The sequence below is a fragment of the Lissotriton helveticus genome, chromosome 3_1 (genome assembly GCF_964261635.1).
Source record: "Lissotriton helveticus chromosome 3_1, aLisHel1.1, whole genome shotgun sequence".
Lineage (NCBI taxonomy): Eukaryota > Metazoa > Chordata > Amphibia > Caudata > Salamandridae > Lissotriton > Lissotriton helveticus.
Genome location: NC_136061.1, coordinates 1,101,101,117 through 1,101,122,992, shown reverse-complemented (window position 1 = coordinate 1,101,122,992; position 21,876 = coordinate 1,101,101,117). Strand labels below are relative to the sequence as shown.

Here is a 21,876-nt window from a genome sequence, read left to right as displayed (position 1 = left end):
CCGGCAAGACGGAAATCTTGCCATTTGGAAATGAAAATCTGTTTTCCCCGAGGCACTGGTGGCCTGAGGATGCTGAAGTTCCCCCTACTACCATCTCCTCTGCTCGAAACTTGGGCATCAAATTTGACGACCAACTGTCCTTTAAACAGCAAGCAGTTGCCGTAGCTGGCATGTGTTTTCACCTAATTAAATCCTTGAGGAAATTCTTTGATCTCCTCCCTCTGCCGGCTAGGAAAACGGTAGCAGTTGCGTTAATATCCTCGAGGATGGACTACTGTAACAGCCTATACGCTGGAGTTAATAAGTCCATACTCCATAGGCTGCAGATGGTCCAGCACGCAACTGCTCGTTTGGTACTACGGTGGCCCCGCAAATCATCTGCCTCGGCCGCTCTCAGTGCACTGCATTGGCTGCCAATTGGCAAAAGGATCTTATTTAAGATCCTTCTGATCACTTTTAGAGCCTTCCACCAGCAGGGACCGAAATATTTGTCCAGTGGCTTCAAGCGGTATCATCCTACCCGCTGTTTGAGATCGGCCAGCCAAAATCTGTTAATAGTTCCCAGGTTCAAATTGTCAACTAAAGGAGGGAAATCTCTGTTTGTCCTGGGAGCTAAGGCATGGAATAAGCTTCCGCTTTGCCTTCGCTCATTGTCCCACGAAAGTCATTTTAGGAAATCCCTGAAAACCTGGGTGTTTTCCCTTACAGATGCTGCTTGTAGGGCACTAGTGTAATGTACGCGTTCACTGAATGGCTTTTTTCCTCCAACCTAAATCATCTGGGTTGGTAGAGCGCCAAGATACTCCTTGGAGTGGTAGTAGCGCTATATAAGTGACTATTACATTACATTACATTACATTACAAGTAATTTAATAAGGCTTAGGATGTATGGCCCAAACCGCCGAAGCACCGCAAACATAAAGGGACATTCAAACGCATCGAACGCTTTCTACAAGTCAAGGACGCCCCAGTCGGCTGTGGGCCAGTTCACTGCAGTGTAGCGTATCACCCGAAATAGCCTTCAGATTTTAAGTGACGTGTTCCGGGCCGGCACAAATCCATTTTGGATGGCGTGAACAAACTGCGGAGTCACAGGCGCCAGTCTGCTTGCCAGTATGCCCGCCAGAATCTTGTAGTCACCGTTCAATAACGCCAGAGGGCGATACGCACCCATGGGGGTAAGGTCTCTACCCGGCTTGGGGAGAGTAATCGAGGTGGCCTCCATCATGGAGGCAGGGAGAGAGAGATTTTCACGCGCCTCCATAAATACTTTCAGTAATTGCGGGCTTAAAGAGTCTACATATGACTTATAGAACTCGTGTGGGAAACCATTCGGTCCCAGAACTTTCCCGGATAGTAAGGCCTTCATACAGCCTCTAATTTCCTCTAGCGCAAGCGGGGCATCTAGTTCCTCTTGTTATTTCACCTTCAAAACCGGAAATTGTAGCCTTTCTAAGAATTCCTGTATCGCCCCCTCAGGGACGTCCGAGTAGACCTATATAGACTTGTAAAATACGTGGTCGATACACCATGAATTTCCATCTGAATGAAGTTAAGCCTTCCATCCGGAGACTGGAGCGCAGCGATGGGCCCTCTCGAATTCTTCTGCCTGATTAACCAGGCAAGAAGGGGGCTGATCGATCTGCCTTTGCATGCGTGGACGCTGAGTGCGCTGCAGAGTTAACACAGCTTCTTAAGTGCTTCCAACAAAAAGGGCATTTCCTCAACATGTTCAATCGCTTTGGACTCCAACGTGAGGAGCTGTCTTTCCACATTGAGCAGGTCTGATGTTACCTGTTGTCTCAGCCTACAGCCCAATCCCAGACATTTTTCTCGTAGAGTGACCTTCATAGCCACCCATTCCACCAAAGGGGAAGAGGCAGTCCCCGAGTTTAGTGTAAAATATTCCTCTATGGCCTCCCCAAGCACCCCGCGGAACAATGACTCCTCCAGCATCGCTGGCTGCAGCCTCCAGTTGGGAACTCCAGGGATACCACTCTCCCAAGCTATTGTGACACAATGAGGGTTGTGGTCAGAGTGCGTGCGACCCCAATACTCCGAGTCTGATACGTAAGGAAGCAGCGAGGGGGAACTGAAAAACCTGTCTAGTCGGACATGCAGATTATGAGGTGTTGAAAAAAGGAGTGCATCCTCAACTCAGGATTCTGATGTATCCAAACCTCAACTAGACCCCATCCATCCGCCCACCCATTCAGAGCTGCCGAGTTAGTCGTAGCAGCTGTGCTCCAGAGTGGAGGGAAGGACCTATCTATGTCACAATTCAGTACCTGAGCAGGGAGTTCACAGGAGCCAAATGCCTGAAATACTTCTAGCTGAGAATTTCCCAACTCCCCTACACCTCTAAACCAGACTCTCTCTGATCTCAGAAGCGCGGGGGAAAGGGGAATGGGAGAACAGAGAGACTGCCACACAGGTGTCATCTTGCGCCTCTATCTTTTGGTCCCTGCACCTGTAATAACCAAGCAGAAAATTACTAACGTTCTCTACTTACTAGATAACCACTACACTAAAGCTCCCACTATTCTCTGTATCTTATTTATGTGTGGAATTTGCTTCTCTCTAATGTCTTTTCTTCATGCTTTATTGGTAGTCAACATATAACTGTCTCTTTAACTGACGAGGAAGCCTAACCCTGACACTTACTGGATTAACCATCTCAATCACTGGGTAAGGACCAACATACCTTGGCTGAAATTTCCGGTTTCCCTTCAACCGCATATGGCGGGTGGAGATCCAAACTTGATCCCCAGGCTCAAACTTAGGATTCTCCTTTCTTCCCTTATCTGCCTGTCTTTCCGATTGACGTTGGTCAATTTGCAGAACTAAATCTATTAGTTCTGACACTTCCGTAGGTCTTTTGGGAATTTGAGCCAGACCATCTTTCAAATCATCTCTTAAGCCCCTATAAAAGATTGCTGCTCTTTTTGACTCGGGCCAACTAGTTTCCACAATCAATTTGTTGAAGTGAGCCAAATAGGCCACTAATTCCCGATTCCCTTGCTTCAGATCGAAAAGATCGTTGTCGGTGGTCTGCGAGATGGTTCTTCGATCAAAAATTTGTAGAAACTCTGATTTAAACTCTTGAAAATTATACGAAACTGGATCATTGGTAGACACCAACGGCATAGACCAAGCCGCCGCATCTCCACTCAGGTAAGACAGTATGAAAGCCACCTTCGACTGGTCTTCCTTAAAAATAATTGGCTTACATAAGAAATGTAATGAGCACTGCGTGAGAAAGATTTGAGCTTTATGGGGGTCTCCCTGGAACCTTTCTGGTGAAGCCAAGGGAATAGTTGGGGACATAGCATGAACTACCTGCGTGGTTCTCTAAAACTGGGGCTGGGACTAATGGTTAATTCATCTATCCCCTGACGCAGATAACTTGCTTCCTGATTGGCTTTTCTAACCTCCTCCCTAGTCTCACTTAATTGCTTCTGCAATCCCTCCAGACTAGACACTAATGTCTTGACATCAAAGCCTTCAGCCATTTTTCCCAGGTGGACTGTATTTTTTAGGCACTTCAATCTGTCATGATTCAGTACCTAAGCGGGGAGTCCACAGGAGCCAAATGCCTGAAATCCTTCTAGCTGAGAATTTCCCAACTCCCCTACACCACTAAACCAGACTCTCTCTGATCTCAGAAGCACGGGGGAAAGGGGAATGGGAGAACAGAGAGACTGCCACACAGGTGTCTTCTTGCGCCTCTATCTTTTGGTCACTGCACCTGTAAAAACCAAGCAGAAAATTACTAACTTTCTATAATTACTAGATAACCACTACACTAAACCTCCCACTATTCTCTGTACCTTATTTATTTGTGAAATTTGCTTCTCTCTAATGTCTTTTCTTCATGCTTGATTGGTAGTCAACATATAACTGTCTCTTCCTTTTCTTTCAGCTGGATTTCGGTGAACAAAGTTCTACTGTCGGTAAGTACAAGTATATATATATATATTTATATGTACAATTTGTTTTCTTTAACTGATGTACTTTTTTCCTTGTCGAATTGACTGGATTCATGATGATACCTTTATGTCTTGACCTTTATTTTACAATTGCTCTGGATTCAGAATGGCGGAAGCACTAAATGGAGTTCAATCTCATGTGTAATTTGAGCGCTTCACACTCTAGTGCTGCTCTGGAATATTGTATCCTTATGAATTCAATAAAACGTCTCTTAACTGCTCTCCAAGATGTTTAGAAATATTAAATGAAATACCTGAGTCTTCTGAGAGAAATACGAAGTCCATAAATACCTCCCTCACTGGACTGCTCCAAAAACGAAAGAAACTGGGAAAATCGCCTATGATGAATTCTTCAACTCAGACGGTTTCCGAACTGAAATACAAATAACGAGAATGCAAATTCTCGTTCTTTTCTAATTTCAAAATTCAACTGTGAGCTGACAGCAGAGCCGTATCCTCAGCGTGGAGTAACAGTTGAAGTGCGTCGCAACACAGGTGCGAACGTACGAAGAAAAGCGACAGAGACAGAACGACTAGAACGCTAATCTTACTTCAGCGTTCAAACAGGAGGTAACCTTATGGAAAATGGAGGAGTCAGCAAAGGGGTGAGCGTTGAGAAAAGCGCTTTGCCACCAACTGACCCCACGTAAAAAAGGTGTCAGGGAGAGAATGGCCACAGTGAACATTATGAGTAGTGCAGGAACACTGAAAACGAGAACTATTTTGTGTAGACCTGACAATCTATCCAAGTGTCTAGTACACTATCAAAATCTCCGACCAGTTGCCACGGGACATCAAAGCATGTTCTCATTACTAGGGACAGCTGATTAAAGAACTGACCTTGATCCACATTTGAGGCATACACATTACCCAACAGTATGTGCCGTCCATCCAGTTCACCCTTAATAAGTACATATCTGCCCTGTCTATCAGTGAGGAACTCATCCGCTGCGAAAGGTGTCCCAGAACATATCCAAATAAGTGCCTCTCTAGCACAGAGAGAATAATCAGTGCTGTATATTTTACCTCTCCATCTGCGCGGCAGCTTCGCAATCTCCACCTTGTTTAAACGTGTTTCCTGCAGAGGTGCCATATGCACTCCATGTCGTTTAAGATAGGAATATACAGCGTACTTACGAGAAGGTGTCCGGAGACCCAGCACATTCCAGGTAAGTATCACGTGACCCATCTGGAAGTTACGCTAAACATATGAAAAGTGATGCCCCAACCCTCCCAGGTTTCAGTAGCGGCCAGCTGGGTATGCCCCCAATAGCTCCAGTCCCCCCCCATAAGACTCCTGCAATGACGGGAGAACAGGATAAACCAACCAGGGAAGGGAAAAATGGTATAGGAGCAACCCTCACAATCACCGCGTGCCTCATAGGTCCCCAATATACAGGAAAAAAAGGAGGGCTGTGCGGCCATGCAGGGAATACCAATGTGATTTCCCCGTTGTCATTTAAATAAACATCACCACAGCACATCATGTAAAGCAACCCCCTTTCCGGCCTTAGCTTTTACAAATAACAAACTATATATTGCTTACACCCATAGTGGTTTAGTCAGCATCCCCAGTGAGAAGTGTTTGGTGTAGTCACTTTCATTCAGTAACATCTGGCATTCTCAGTGAGACCTTATCAGAGGAGTCCGCTACTGAGTTGCCCCCCTCTACAGAAGAGTAAAGGGAGATTTTTTTTTTTAAACAATTTTTATTGCAGGTATATGTAGCACAATCATTAACATAGTGGGCATTATACAAACCAGAGTTTCAGTATATCGATTGTTTTCTAATTACGTTGAACACAGCCATTTAGCCCACATCCCGGAGGCAGGGCGGCGCCAGTTCTCTATATTGTACATTCCTCATGCCGAGCCCAACTTTACTGTCAGTACTGCAGGAACTCCTCACACTGCTTTTATCTGTGTGAGGTGACACTCCGCACCGCTATTCCAGCAATGTTGTGCGTAGTCAACTGTGGGAATTCTGAACCATGAACCCCTCCCCCACCCTTTCCTCCCTGTGTCTGCGTCAGTGCCCAGTACGGTCATGTATATGTAAAGCGTGGGAACCCGGAGTAAATACATCTTACTGTATGGGTGTGTCCGGAGGGAGTGCTGCTGGCATGATTGTCCCTGTCTGAGGTGTCGCGTCTTGTGTCTCTTCCTCTACATCCTCCTCTACCATGCTATCCCTCAAGGCCTGCACTAGTGTTTCCCACATCATTGCTGCTTCTTGTGCCTTGTCATCTGATCTACGGCGGGCCATCTGGTAGCGGATCGTGCTCTCCGCAGTTGCCCATTTCAGTAATTCAGTCAACCATCTTCTATGTGGCGGCGCTACCTTCGATTTCCACCCCTAAGTCAGCTCTCTCTTCGCAATGATCAAGCCCATATCAATAAATTTACTCGACAGCTTGTTCTTCTTCGTGTGGGGAAACCAATGTAAAACGGTTACTGCACTATCATAGTGTAAGTTCCTGTCAGTGATTGCGTTCAGGGTCTCTTCGATTCCCAACCAATATTCTTGTAGTCCCGGACAACCCCTTAACATGTGAACCAGGTCAGCCCCCACCTGACTACATCTAGGGCATGCCACGTCCGCTACGTGGAAGTACGCTGCAATTTTACTCGGGGTAAGGTAAGCGCGGTGGAGGATATAAAGATGTATCAGTTGGAAGCGCGCGTTCCTAGTGCTCTTCCTGGCCCTCCGTACTAACTGTGACCATACAGTGTCTGGGATGTCTAGGTGCAGGTCCGCTTCCCATTTAGTCTTAAGTGTCGTAAGCGGTAGTAGGGTTTCCGCTTGCATTCTGCGATAAAGGCACGTGATGGCCTTAAACGTTCCCGCCGCCATCATGGTATACTGGCACGCTAACGATGTGACCGGCTCTATCAAACCCCCCTCCCAGTGCTTCTGTATGGCTCTCACCACTGCCGCATGCAGTAGGTAGTCTCCCCTCGGGAGATCATACCGGTCTTGCAGGGTCTGGTACGGGGACAACACTCCGTCCTCGTATAGATCGCCTATCATCTGCAGCCCCGCCTCTTCCCAAAGATGCAGTCCAGACCAGTCGCCGCCGTGCGGGAGCGCCGTCACCATACCCAACGGGATTTCCGGAGCGTACGGGTGACCAGTTCCGGTTCGCCTCTGCAAGCGATTCCAGCATAGGCGAAGGGTCCGCTCCTCCTGGGAGAGCTCCCGCAGAAGCAGTTTCTGGTGTAGAGTGATATATGCTAGGACATGGCGGGGCGTGCCGAACTCCCTCCCCTGCTCCGGGCAGCGGTACACTCTCGCCCCCTCCTGCGTTAAGAACTGCAACTGAGCTGCTAAGTAGTAGAACTCAAAGTCCGGGACAGCGAGGCCCCCCTCGTCCTTGGGACGGGTCAGCGTCGTCAGTGCTACTCTACGTCTGCCCGTTCCCCATAAAAAGGACACCAGCATTGAATTCAACTGTTTGAAGACTGCTCCGGGTATCCACACTGGGAGGGTTCGGAAGAAATACAGTAGACGCGGCAGAGCCACCATTTTCAGGAGTGCAACTCGTCCCGCCGTCGAGAGCGGCAGAGTGGCCCAGAAGGACATGCAGCTCCTCAGGGAGCGGATGCAGCGGCCTATGTTACCGTCGAGGAGAGCCGTCGGGTCATGGTAGACGTGTACCCCGAGGTAGCTCAGGCAATGGGGTTCCCAGCGTAGATTCTGACGAAGTGAGGGGCATTCCTCCTCCCTCCGCAGTGGGAAGAGACAGGTCTTAGACCAATTCACCCGCAGACCCGACATATTACCGAAGTGCTCCAATAGACTCTCGGCACCCTCCACAGCCTCTTCAGCGTTGTCCAAAAAGAGAAGGAGGTCGTCCGCATGCAAGGAGATATAATGAAGTTCTCCCCCGCGGAGCAGCCCGGTGTAATATTCCCCCTTTCGAGCCTGAGCCGCAAGAGGCTCCACCGCAAGCGCAAACAGCAGGGGGGGACAGTGCACATCCCTGTCTGGTTCCCCGAGTTACTTCATATTGGTCCGACACCAACGATCCGACTCTTACTCTCGCTCTCACCGAGGAGTAAAGCACCCTCGTCCATTGTATGTATCCCTCTCCAAGGCCGAAGTTATGCATCACCTTATATAGATAGGGCCATTCAAGGCTGTCAAAGGCCTTCTCAATGTCGACCGCCAACACTAGAGGGGATCGCGCCCTGGGGGGCGGAGTGTCCACTAATCTAAGCTACCTACGAATGTTGTGCGTAGTGTTTCTCGTGGGAATAAAACCCGATTGGTCTTTATGGACCAATTCTTGCATATGGGCTAGCAGCCTGGTGGCCAGCACTGTGCTTAGTATCTTGTAGTTGGCTGTCAGCATAGATAGTGGCCTGTAGGACGCGGGGTCCGTGCTCTCCCTACGTGGTTTTCATAATGGGATCATTATTGCTTCGCTCATCGATCGGGGGAGTTTACCTATGTTCTTGGCCTCATTATATATCGTTTGAAGTCTCGGGCTAGGTGGTCCAAGTACTTCCCGTAGAACTCAATGGGCAACCCGTCAATCCCCGGTGTTTTATTACGCGCCATTCGCTTCACTGCACCCCTTATTTCAGCTAAGGTAATTGGGTTTACCAGAGCGTCAGCTTGTTCCTGCTCCAGGCGCAGCAGCTGCAGGTCACTCAGAAAAGCGTCCAGCGCTTCAGTGTGGTCATTCAGCTCCGCACTATACAGTCTTCGATAATACGACCTGAAACAGTCTAGTATTGCAGTTTGTGTAGTATGGGTGTGGTCCCCACTTCCCCTTAACGCTAAAATCGGCTGGTTATTCCTATTGGGGTTTGCCAACCAGGACAGGAGTGTTCCCGTTTTGTCTCCTTCAGCTAGAGTCTTCGTTAGGTACGCCTTATAATCGTAGCTACGAAGGCGCTCCATCTCCACCGCTACCGCTTCCCGCGCTCCCCTCACTTTCTCCTGTAGGTCAGGATGATTCGGTCGGTCCAATTCTACGTCACGAAGAGTGCGCTCAGCCTTGTCTAGGTCGTCTGTTAGTGTCTTGCGCACCCCCGCATATTTTCCAATGCAGTGTCCCCTCACCACTATCTTAAACGCATCCCACTCTACAGCCCTGGACGAGGCGGTGTTCTCGTTCTCCACAAAGTACTGGGCGATCCGCTCCCCCAGCTCAGCTCGGAAGGGCGGATCATCCAGCGTATCAGGCCGCAGCCGCCATGTCGGGATCTTGGGAGGTTCAGTCATCCAGTCCAGCGTCAGGAGAAGTGGGTTATGGTCAGACAATGTACGTGCTAGGTATTCTGACCGGGCCACCGCTGTAAGCACCGAGGGGGAGCATAGGAAGCAATCTAGGCGTACATGTAGGTCGTGTATACTAGAGTAGAATGAGTAATCCCGCTCAGTGGGGTGTTGTGCACGCCAACAGTCGGTCAGGTCCCACGTGTTCTGCCATTCCGTTTGACATTTCGCCAAGCGATGTACAGGGGAGGTATGAAGTGGTGGGTGCGATCTGTCTAATGTAACATTCTCTACAGAGTTATAGTCTCCTCCCATCAGCACTGGACCTGTAAAATAGCTGGCTAGTCCCCTGGAAAGACCTGCAAAGTATGTTGCTTGTTCCGTGTTCGGTGCATAAATACTACAGAGCACTATGTGTCGGCCTCTTAGTAGCCCCTCGACTGCCACATACCTCCTGTTTGGATTGACCGTGTGCCGAGTTATCTGAAGGGGGACTCCCGCTCTAACCCAAATGAGTACTCCCCTAGCAAACGCAGAATACACAGTGTAGTACAAGTGGTCCCTCCACCTACTCTGCAGCGCGATACCCTCTTTTTTGGTCAAATGGGTCTCCTGTAGGAATGCTATATGTACTCCTCGACGGACCAGGTACGAGTGGACCTTGTGTCTCTTCACCATTGTGTTTAAGCCCCGCACATTCCATGACACACATTTCAGCGATCCAACATTAACCATTGTCCCATTGGAAAGAAAACTGATCTCCGGCATTTAACATCCCGGCCACTGACTTGACCCCTCCCCCTCCCTTCCCCAACCGTCCCCAATTCCCCCCACCCCGATCCACTCCTAGAGTCACCCCAACCTCTCCAGGTCCTCCCTCCCCCAGAACAGGACCTAACTTCAGAAGAGTCGCTCCCATCCAAACAGTTGAGCAACGTGCCCACTAAATTCCTAGTACGCAGTCAATGCTACGCTGGCCTTATGGGCCTCGGGGGCGCACACTAGCTTCCGAACCTTCTAGGTGTCGTCCCCTAACCCCCCACCCTATCACACTCAGCAAATCCCATAACAGTTCAGTCTCATAACCGTCTGCTCCAAAGTTCCTAGAAATGGCAGCAAGCCCCTTCAGCTCCACCCGGTACCTTATTGGAGGTTCAGCTTTCGATGATCTCCCCCGATGTCTGCGGCGTGACCTTCGGGCCTCTGGCTCCTCCCAGTTCTGATAGTTCAGTGTCCGAGCCCGTACCCTGGTCCTCCGAGCCCGATCCCTTCTCCGAGTGGGTCAGCGCCGGTCCCGACACCTCCTTCACCGCCTGCAGCGCCACTCTCCGTTCATCTGCCGTTTGATAGTCCGTCGGTCTTTTGGAGCCCTGACCGCGCCCTCTGTGTCGTCTCGATCTCCTAAGTGACTGTCCCTGGCGCTCCTCCTCAGCTCGAAATCAAGCCCCATCCGTGCCAGCTTTGTAGGTGTCCCACCAGGCCCAGCATCCGCCGACGTTTGGAAGAACAGGGTCCTCTCGTCCACCACCACGCGGAGTCTGGCCGGGAATAGCAGCGAGTATTGGATGCCTTCCGCCCTGAGCTCTTTCTTGATAGAAAGGAAGGTGGCGCGCTGTTTCTGGGTTTCGAACGTGTAGTCCGGGAACAGTGTCACTTTGCTGTTGTCGACCTGGAATGGGCCCACTTCCCTTGCCCGCTGCAACAGCCAGTCCCTGTCCTTGTAGTGTAGTAACTTTACGACTACCGGGCGCGGCGGGAGACCCGGCTTCGGGGATCTCGACGGAACTCGGTGCGCCCTCTTCAGAGTGAAGAAAGGGGACAGACCCTCCGGGGCCACCACCGATTGCAGCCATTCTTGCAGGTAGCCCACCATGTCCGCTCCCTCTTTTTTTCCCGAAAGGCCCACGAGGCGCACGTTGTTCCTCCGGCTACGATTTTCTGCGTCCTCAGCTCTCCTCTCTAGCGCATGTATCCGGTCCAACGCGTCCGCGAGCTTCCCATCCATCGATTTCTGCGCCGGCACCAAATCCTTTAGGGTGGTTTCTGCTTCCTTGACTCTGTCCGTTAGTTTCGCGTGGTCAGCATGCAGGAGCCCCAGCCCTGCTGATACCTGTGCTATGTCGTGGTGCAAGGCATCTTTCGTGGCGGCTATGGCCTCCAGGATCCTGTCCTGCATTTGTTGTAGGTCCGTTGCAGGTTGTGTAGGATCTTCGGGCGTGTCCGAGGTAGGGTTTCCGTCTCCCTTGGGGCCTCTGGGCTTGCCCATGTCTCACCCGCTTCGTCGGGCTGAGTCCCAGGGGGTATGCCGCAGAGGCGAACTCCTTCCATTCCGGATTGTCTCCGTGTGTCAGCCTGAGGTCGTGGAAGCCTTCCCCTCCAGTCCCGACCGCAAAGTCAGGGCCGCAGTAGCGGGCGCAGCCGGGCCCCTCACACAAATCTGGCACTCGATGGACAGCAGCGGCGCCCTCCTAAATCAGGCTCGTTCTTTCCGGGGGTGGTCGCGCCAGACCGGGTGGTATGGCAGTCGGGTTCTCGGGTTCTCCTGAGCAATCGCTGTGGGCCCCCATAAAACGCAGCACCCCGGTGTACACTCCAGGCACAGCCCAGGTCCTGTGGCATGTGGTAGTTGTTTGCAGGCTCCCAGGGTCTGTTGCAAGTCTTAGGGGGGGCTGCGCCGCACTGCCAGGGCAATCGTTGGGGAGAAACACCTCCCGGGGTGCCAGTCAGGGTCCCCACCGCTCCCTGCAACCAGCAGGGGAGCTCGGCCGCTGGTGGACAATGGGGTTGGCCCCCCTGCAGGGCCGCCGCCCTCCGGGCGCCGCAACTGGGCACCGGCCAGGCCCCCTCCGCAATATGGGCCTCAACAATTCGGCTTGGATAAGTGGCCAGCAAGGGGGATGGCGCCGCTGACAGCTGCCGGGCAGGCCCCCGATCCGGGGCACCGATTACTGCTCCCTGCGGGGGCGGAGCTTCACCGTCCTTCCCCAGCTGCAGCGGTCGGGTCGGTGGGATTCCCGCAGCCCTCCGCCTCCTGCCGCCGCTATCTCTTCAGGGCTCCCCCACCTACCCGGTTGGGTCGTCCCCACCAGGACCGCAGGCCCCGAAGCCGGGGCGTGGATTTCAACTCGCCCGGCGGGGGCGGGGTCTCGCCGAGTTTCGCCGCCGGCCGTCCGGCCGTCCTCCGCTTCAGGCCGCCCTGCAGGCGGGGGTCGGCAGATCCCCAGAGGGCGCCGGTCCATCCAAGAAGGGTCTGCCGGCCACACTCAGCCCTGGTAGTCGCCGGGGAAGGAGCCTCCGGGGTCTCGCAGCGCTCGGCTACGCTGGGGCCGCCATCTTGGGTGCCAGCGGTCCGAGCTCCTCACAGCTCGCGGCTGCCTTCGCAGTAGCTCCGCAGGCTCGAGCTTCGAAGCGGAGCAGTCCCGAGTTCAGCACTGGGGATCCACCCGAGTTGTGTGGGGATCCCTAGTCTTGGGAAGGAGTATTTCAGGATCGCCGGGCGGAGGGTCGGGAGCCTCGTTAGGCTGCGACCTTCCCCATCGGCTGCTAGCCACGCCCCCCGAGTAAAGGGAGATGTTAACACTGTCTTCCAGCTCTGCAGGTCCGCTAACTGTTCAGCAATGTGGACCGCTGCCTGTTGCTCCCTGCAGATCTGGTCCGGGTTCTATCGATGAGCCAAAAGATCGCCTCCCAGATCGTCACCGTCTGGACCCTCCCCTGCCAGCTCCTCCAAGCCTCCCTGCCGATGTGCCCATGGGTCTCAGGCTGAAGGACTGACCCAATCAGTCCTAAGCCTTCTGAGGCGTGTCGAAGAAACTCGTCCTCCCATCAGGGACTACACGGAATCTAGCTGGGAATAACAGTGAATAAGTGATGTTTAGCTGCTGGAGCTGTCGTTTAACAGGCAGGAAGAACCCCTGCTGACGTTGGACCTTCATTGTGTAGTCTGGAAAAAGCAGCACTTTGGTGTTTTCGAACGTGACTTTGTACAGTTTCCTTGTCTCCCGGAGGATCACGTCACAATCTCTAAAATGTAATATTTTTGGCAGGATAGTCTTGAGCCAATGCTCCAGGAAGGTAACCGCATCTGGTCCTTCTGCTCCCTCCGGCAATTCAATCAGTCGAACATTTATTCGTCGGGAGCGGCCTTTCGCATCTTCTACCCGTTCCTCCAGATATCAAATCCTAACTTCATGAGCGTTTTGCTGCTTTTCCTGGAATTCTGTGGCCAGCTTCAGTTCTGTTACCTCTTGCTCCACAGCAGTGAACCAGTCTTTTAGGTTTCGGTAGTCAGTGTGCAGCAGGGTGAGGTCCAGCACCACCTTGTCCAATTTGGCTTCCATTCACGCGCCTGGAGCACTCAATTGCTTTCAGGATAACGTCTAGGCGGTCATCCAAGGTCTTCTGGTCAGCCATCTGGTGCGGGTGATCTGCCTCACCGGTGACTTTAGCCTTCAAAGATGCCCGTGACCCAGCGCCCCCAGTGCGCCCCATTTGTCTCCTGGTCCCCAGCTCCACTCTAATGGCAACCAATGCCTCAGAGCAGCAACAGCAACAAGACAGTACACTGCCGTGGGTGAGCAAACAGCAACTCGGGCATGTGATGCGTAGGGGCACAGTCACATAAAACATCTTCTGTTGGTTTGTCACAGGTGCACCGTAGCGCAGTCAGCGCAACATCCACAGGGCTGATGCCTTGTCTCGTTGGCCAGTTCGGTGCACGGGCTAAACACTTTTCCATGCAATTGGTGCAGCTGAACGCGCACTGTCAGGGACTGTCCGGGACTAAGTCGGAACACAGTCAGGGACTTGGGCAAGGACTTGGAACTGGGTGGAAAACGTACACAGAAAGAGTAGTACAGCACTGCCCAGGATCACACAGGAAGTGAGAGGAGAAAAAGGATCCAAAGGGGATGCCTGTACAAGTGAGCAAGATGGGTGAGACTCAGAAAGGACAAGCACTCATGAGGCGACTCAGCATTCAGAATCACTACACCCAAGTCGGATTTGCAATAAACGTATATATAAAACAACATTAACAAAATTGGGGATGTGGGGTAAAGCACTCAGGAGCTCCACACAGTAAGATTGAAGCTCAGTAAGTTCCTCACCCACAATTGCTGTTCAGATACTGACTGAAAATACCCACATATAGGATATGTATGCAAAGTCAGGGTCTCTGGAGCTTATACCTATGGCGACATTATAACAGTAACTCAAAGACAATACTCACAGTGAACAAGAAACACCAACTAGGTAGTCAGGTGTGCCCACGGATCCTGGCGATCAAACAGGAACATGCAAGGCAGTAACAGCAAAGGGGTAGGACTAAACGCAAGCACAATAGACAAGGAGCTAACAAGGAAGATTCCTTAACAGGAAAGGAAAGAAATCACAGGGCACGCTTGGCAGAAAGCAGGTAACAAACATACAATGTAACAGAAGCAAGACAGCAGATATCGAAAGACAGCAAACTAGAACTGGAACCAAGGAAATGGGAAGAAAGGCAGGGACTGAAAAATAATATACAGAAGGGGAGGCTACAAGGGTATACTAGAATAGTGCAGGTCAGGAATCAAGAAAACTAAGTAGCATAGAAGGCAGTGCTGGGGCAGGAACAAGATTTAAGCTAAGGCTCAGGAGTCAAGGTAGAACGGCAGACAGTGCTGGTTCAGGAACAGGAAATTACTAAAGATCCAGGAGTCAAGGTAGCACTACAGGAAGTGCTAGTTAAGGAACAGGGAAATTACTAAAGCTTCAGGAGTCACGGTAGCACTGCAGGCAGTGCTGGTTCAGGAACAGGAAATATCTACAGCTCAGGAAACAAGGAGTCAAGAGAGCACTGCAAGCAGTGCAAATCAGGAACAAGAAATAGCTGGAGCCCAGGAACAGGAACAAAGAATAACTATAGCTCAGGAACTCAGGAAACAAGGTAGCACTGCAGGCAGTGCTAATTCAGGCACAAGGAATAGATATATCTCAGGAACTCAGGAAACAAGGTAGCACTGCAGGCAGTGTTAATTCAGGAACAAGGAATAGCTATGGCTCAGGAATCCAGGACAAGGATTAACTATAGCTCAGGAATCAAGGAATATCAAAAGCTCAGGAAACAGTGGAAACAAAGATCGGCCTTATCGGTATACATCTACAATGACCAACCCTGGGCTGAAGGGAGCTGGGGCTTAAAAGAGCTCACAGCACTTATGCACATCAGTTGTGAGCAGGCTAGCAGCAGCCAGCCACAGGTGAACTGAATTCCTCCACTCATCCTGGGCCTTCAGGGCTGGAGACAAATCAGTGAGCAGGGGATTATAGGTAATGGAGTTTCCAGCATGAGCAGACTGGCTTCCACAAAACCCGGCATGGATTGGGAATGGATGTCAATTCCTAAATGATGTCCAAATGCCTGAAAGTCAGGATATGCATACAGGGGAGTGTCTGGAAGCAAATTAGAATACTGGAAAGCCCCACAATTTGGCCCCCTGGAGGTGGGAACGAGATCACAGGGAGAGAATCATGACAGGCACACGCGCAGTTCCACTACTGCCACCGCTCCACCTGAACCAGTGCCCGGCTCCTCGCAGTCCACTCCTGTGTCGTCTGTGCTTTTGGGAGCTGCCCAACTAGCACTCCCTCGACAGCCAGTCACGGCCAGAGGTTCTGCTCCCCACCACCAGGCCTTCCATGGGTCAGCGGGGAAATCCTTAATCAAGTTCAGCGTCACTCTGCCACGTCCACCACTCCTCGTGAGCCAGAGCTGAGCTCAGCGCAGTCCTCGCCCACGTTGTTGGTGCCTTCAGGAGCTGCACAGCCGGCACCTCTCACTCCCACGACATCCCGGGGACACCTCCACTGCGGCCGCCGTGTACTCCAGTCCAGCTGTGGTAAAGCAGGTGCCGGAAACCAAAACAGCAGGTCACGCCAGGCTGATGCCCAGCCCCACGCGCTCTATCTACGAGACCTCCGCAGTGACCCTCCTGCCTCTCTGTGCCGCTCCACCTTTCAGGCTGGCAAATCATTTCGCGCCACACTATTCGGCGACTGCCGGCTCCCGAGGGTCCACAGAGCAATCAGGTGCCTCCCTGTGTTAGTAATCTGCGGCTGTATAGGAAGTATGTGACGGATTATGGGGATAGTTGTCAGAGCGATGTTAAATCACGTCCACCATGCTGCCCCTGTAGGCCCACCCCACCAGTCAGCTGGTGATATCATAGAACAGAATCAATACATCACAAGAAAACCAAATAATTTGTGCCAACACCAAGGATGATCATCATTTCTCTTGGACTTGGCCCTTTTTGGCTAAAGTTCCCAAAACTTTTTGCCTTCTCCCTAGACCTTCGTAAGCATTGCCCAAGGACTGTTTGGTCCGAAGCCCAACCGAGTCTCAGCGACGCTTTGTGTGTGTGCGTGTGCAGCCTGAGACTGCTGTGGGATCCGTGGTGCTGGTTGGAGGAAAGTGCCCCGTGATTGCAGTACCCCCGCAGCGCGAATCATCGTCCACGTTGCTGTGAAGTTGTTTGTGTCCCAAGCGGTCATCGTGACTGAGGCTACAGATCAAGATCGCCGGCCCGAGCTGCAACGTGCTAAAGGATTTCATAGAGCTAAGGAAAACGTGAGGTAATCGTGATCGTTGTTCGCAAGAGGAATCTTCCCAAGATCGTCAGCAACAGAGAAGGCAGCACTGTAACCTGTCTGGCTACAGTGTTGCCTTGCATCGGAGCTGCGTCGTCACTGGGAGTGCCCCCAGCAGGACGTCCGATGAGTGGGGAGAGAGAGAGAGAGCGAGGCAGCGCACCCCCCAGGTAAGGCTTGGACTCTGGTTGGGAGCCGCAAGCGGGTGTAACCTGGGGAGGTGTATAGGAGTGCTCCCGTCTCTCTCCTGCTGCATTGCGTTAGACACGCTGAGTCCTCGAGTGGCCCGGACCTGCCCTGCAGTACCGGGGACGCCCTCGGAAGTTCAGGACTGTTGTCTGTGGTTGAGGCCTAGTGGTGCCAGCGCTAATCGCGGCGATTGGCCTGGTATTATTTCTGCATTATGAACTGCCTGATTACGTGCATTGAGGATTGAATTATTCTCGCATTACGACCTGCCTTATTACTTGCATTAAGGAGTGCGTTATACTTGCATTACGAACTGCCTGATTACTTGCATTGAGGATTGCATAATTCTTTCATTACGAACTGCACTAGTCTGACAATACGAACTGCATTACGAACTGCATAGCGTTGCATTAGGACTGCATTTGAACATCTTGAACTGCTCATTAATACCGCAAGAACCTACAAGTGTTTGTTGGCCTAATTACCGGCAAAGTGAAATATTACGAATACGCATATGTTGGGGATTTTTATCGTTTGGTCTTACTGTAGTTTTCTTCTTGATAAAGATACCGCTATTTTCATACATCAGTGTGGTGCCATTTGTGGTGGTATCACTGTGTCACTGGGAGTGTGGTTGCAAATAATTTACACATTGCCTTGAAGATAAGCCTGGCTGGTCGTGCCAAGCTACCAGGGCGTGAGCAGGGGTTACCAAAGAGGGTGTCCCTCTTTTCCCTGACTAAAAGCAAGGGTCCATATTTGGACTAAGGTAACTGCCTCAGCCAACTAGAGACCCCCCAGTTCTAACAATTTCTGACTGAGGATCTCAAATTGTTTCCCATATCTCTGCTGCTCTTTGTAAATCAGTGGATTCAGAAATCTTCGTTCCTCAGGCTTACACCCACAAACTGGTGGTCAGATAGAACATGTGAATCAAAATGTGGAAGCATGTTTTTGTAATTCTGTCTTTATTGTTTTCTGGTATAAACAAACCATTCAATACAAGAAAGTACAGTTTTGGGGAATGGGAATTGAATATTGACAACATCACATATTTGTTAAAGGCACGTTACACCAAATTGACATTTATCAAATGTCAGACATGTAGCACTTGAACCTGCTTTCGCTCACAACCTATACCACATCAGGTTGATGTCAACCATATTATTGTGTAGTTGTGTTCCAACAAATCCCCCCCCATAATATACATACATATGTGAAAGAGTCCAAACCATGTATTCCTCCCCATTCACCTCAAGACACCTAAACCAGTCCATATCAGATATCCAGCTTTTGTATTTGGGCGCTTCTTTTCCACCCTGTAACTGTATGATATTCCCTGTGGCTACAGCGAGTTCAATATTGCACAAACGCATTTCATATTTGGGTAGAAACTGGGATCCCCAGATGCCCAGCAATGTTCCATTCAATAGATATCTCAACCATCTCATTTAAATGCTCACCCAACTTTCTCCCAGTATTTAACAATTTTGTGACTTTCTCATCATGTATGGATAAAGGTACCAACCTTACCATTTAGAAACATATTTGATATGTTTTTTCAAAATCAAGCAGATTGAGTTCAACATCTTTGGTTAGTAGAGTTTGTTCATAACAATTCAGTACATGGCTCCTAAAGTCAATCTCCGTTTTTAATTTCACAAGGTTTTCAACCTCAATTTTATCATCCTCAGTAAAGTGCATCATTGTAGTACCCTCTGTAAACGAATGTTTGAATTTACTCATGGATCTTTACTATGAAGTAAAGACCACTCTTCCTCATGCTAAAGGCTTGTAGAAGAAACAAGCAGATAAAATTGTCAAACAGCGCCAGTATGGCTTCAACCAAACATCTGATTCTACATGGAAAGAGAAAATTATCACCGTGATTAATTTGGCCCTTTTCCTTAAGCAAGGTAATATATGGCTTCAGCAGTGAAACTAACCTTCCCATCAGCCTTAAGATACATCCAGTGTTGTTTGTTTATTCAAACTAATGCCTAGTGAAGAGATTTCATAGTGGCCCTCCATACAAGCCATGTCTTACCGGGGGCATCATACAGGGTGCCAGAAACTCAAGGGTTAACTTAGGAAACCTCACTATGGTCACCAGTAAAACGGGGATAATTACCAGAGCTAATGTTTCAGATGGTAGAGGAGTTTTTCACAATAATTATGTTTTTCTGTTACACTTCCTTAACTTAATATATTCTGTAGATATCTGGTCTGCATTAATCATTTACTTATACTTTGTTTTGGATGTATCTGATATGTAACATTATACACATTCAAGATGGATGCCATAGTGAGACATGAAAGTATGGGATACCCTTATCCAACATGACCGATGTAATCCCAGGACCTCTCCTGCGACGTGAATGGGATTTGAACTTGGGCAGCCATTTCAAGTGTATATAGAGTATGGATTATGAAGGTTTTGCATTTGTTATAGCATGTTCTTTGTTGGACCTGACCCTTTTTGCAGGGTAATCCCCAAACATTTTGCCTTCATCCTCCTATTTTTCTGACCCTCTTTTAGTTAGCTCTAGGATTCTGTGCACTCTAAACAGTGCTAAAGTACATATGCTCTGTACTCTAAGCATGGTAACCTTGGCTTATCCACAATTGCCATATTTAATTTACTGGTACGTCACTAGTAAAGTGCACTATGTGCGCCCAGGCCTGTAAATGAAATGCTACCAGTGGTCCTGAAGAACAAGAGAAATTCCAGTACTGATTATCATTCAAAGATATTTGACCTAAATGTATAGACCATACACATGTTGAAGCTCATTAGTAGCTTGTTTATTTCAAAAATACTCTGTTTTGTACCAAATAGCAATTGATCACATAGTCAACAATCCAAAAGAAAATTCATAAATTAGTTGTGGACAAGGGGACTAAAAAACAATTCACTCATACCTTCATTCGCATCATCACATATATACTAATACACAACATACCTCATTCGTACAATCAAAACAGTGCTCACTCAACAAGGGAAAAGGTAATGAACCCTATGTCGGGCACCTGGTCTGCCAAACCAAATAATAGTTGTTACTTTTTACTTCTTTTCTTGGTCTATACCTAGTTGTAGCTATTTCAACTTGATTGATTTGAACACCAATACAATAAAAATTAAATACGACAAGAATCACAACTCAATAATGAGACAAAAGACTTTTGGCAGAACCAATGGCACAGATTATGCCACCCACTCAGTAGCTCTTCAAACATTGTTCAGGCCTGCCACTGCAGAGTTTTAAAATGCCATTTTGACGTGGCAAGTGAAACTACTTGCCAGGCCCAACCCATCCCTTTCATTACATACAAGTCACCCATAAGGTAGGCCCTACGTAGCCCCAAAGGCAGATTGCAGTGTATTTAAAAAGTAGGACATGAACTTGTGGGTTTTACGTGTCCTGGTAGTGAAAAATTGCTAAATTAATTTTTCACTACTGCAAGGCCTATCTCTCACATAGGTTAACATGGGGATTGTCTTAAAACATCTTTTAAGTGTAACTTCCCACTGGGAGCAGATAGAAAACTGGAGTTTGGTGTCTCTGGACTTGCCATCTAAAAACACATTGTTTGGCAAAGTTTGTTTTTAGATTGCAGGTCCCGGTGCTGGTGTAGTAGCGGTGCAGTCGTGCGTAGCAGGTATGGTGCTGGCGGGGCTGGCACCGTTCTCTGGGTTTGTGTATACTGCCCTCAGTCCCGCTACCCTACTCGGGGCCGCGAGGACTGAACACACCACCACAGATATCGCTGGTGCTGGGAGGCCCGCAATAAGCCAGTTAACAGCTTTGGGCATTACAGATTTTATTATTGATATGGAACCCTTCCCTGATGTGATAGCACTGCTAGTACAAGATATCTCACCAAATTAATTAGTAAACTTGCATATCTTCACATCGCACCCCAGCGGTCCTTGCAGTGCTGCATCTCACTCTCTTCCACTGGGGAGGATTTTCATGGTAAAGAAGTTTACCAACCATATTACTCACCTGAGTTCTCACTGTAATCCCCTAAACTTCAAGAGTTGAAATACCTAATTGTGACCTGGAAATTACTGTAAAGGCTCTAAAAAGAGCCCAGTTGTGAAATACTGCTTTTTGTCCTGATTTATTTAAAAGTGCATATCTCTTGATCTACTTACTGGATTACTGTTGTTTTGGTCTTGCTTTATAAATTAATTCAAGCCATATTTTTCTAGCCTTGTTGTGTATTCTTTTCGTGTGTTGTGTTCACTGTTTTACTGTTTTAAGTGTGCACAAATACTTTATACATTGCCTCTTACGTTAAGCCTGACTGCTCTGTGCTGAGCCACAAGAGAATGAGCGCAATTAAGAGGCTTTACATAGGCTAAAATAGATAAGACTAATGCTCTCTTTTGTGGAAGTGTGGGCTTATCAGAGGCCTGTGCTAAGCATTTGTTGTACACATGCAGGCAAGGAATTATTACACACACTAAATGACTAAATCCGAGACCAATGGTTTGTAAAAATATTACTTTTTGTATATTTATTTCATAGAACCAAAGATACTTTGTTCAAGTAAAATGCGTTTTGCAATATCACTGTTTGTCAATGCAAAAAGATGACAGCATTTTTCAATCAGTACAATGTTATCCTACGGGAGGAAACACAATTAGCAATATGCAGGTAAGTAAACGATATATGGTCTTGAGCTTTTGGATGAAGAATCGTTACCAGGCAAGGTACAGGTAAGTTGACTCACTGCACCACCAGCGGCACTGGGGCAGCCGGGTATAGAGGTCAAACTTGGGATCTGGTGTCAACGTTATCCAATGGAGAAATGGGGCAATCTATGTGGTAC

The 21,876-nt window shown here is 49.3% G+C and overlaps 1 long non-coding RNA gene across 1 annotated transcript in view; it reads left to right on the top strand.

The window, feature by feature from the left end:
- The window catches only part of LOC144823298 (uncharacterized), a 324,492-nt gene that overhangs the window by 107,086 nt on the left and 195,530 nt on the right, over positions 1 to 21,876 (top strand). The window contains exon 2 of the long non-coding RNA XR_013608762.1: positions 3,923 to 3,953. This is a non-coding gene — a long non-coding RNA (uncharacterized LOC144823298). The remainder of the gene's footprint in view (positions 1 to 3,922; positions 3,954 to 21,876) is intronic.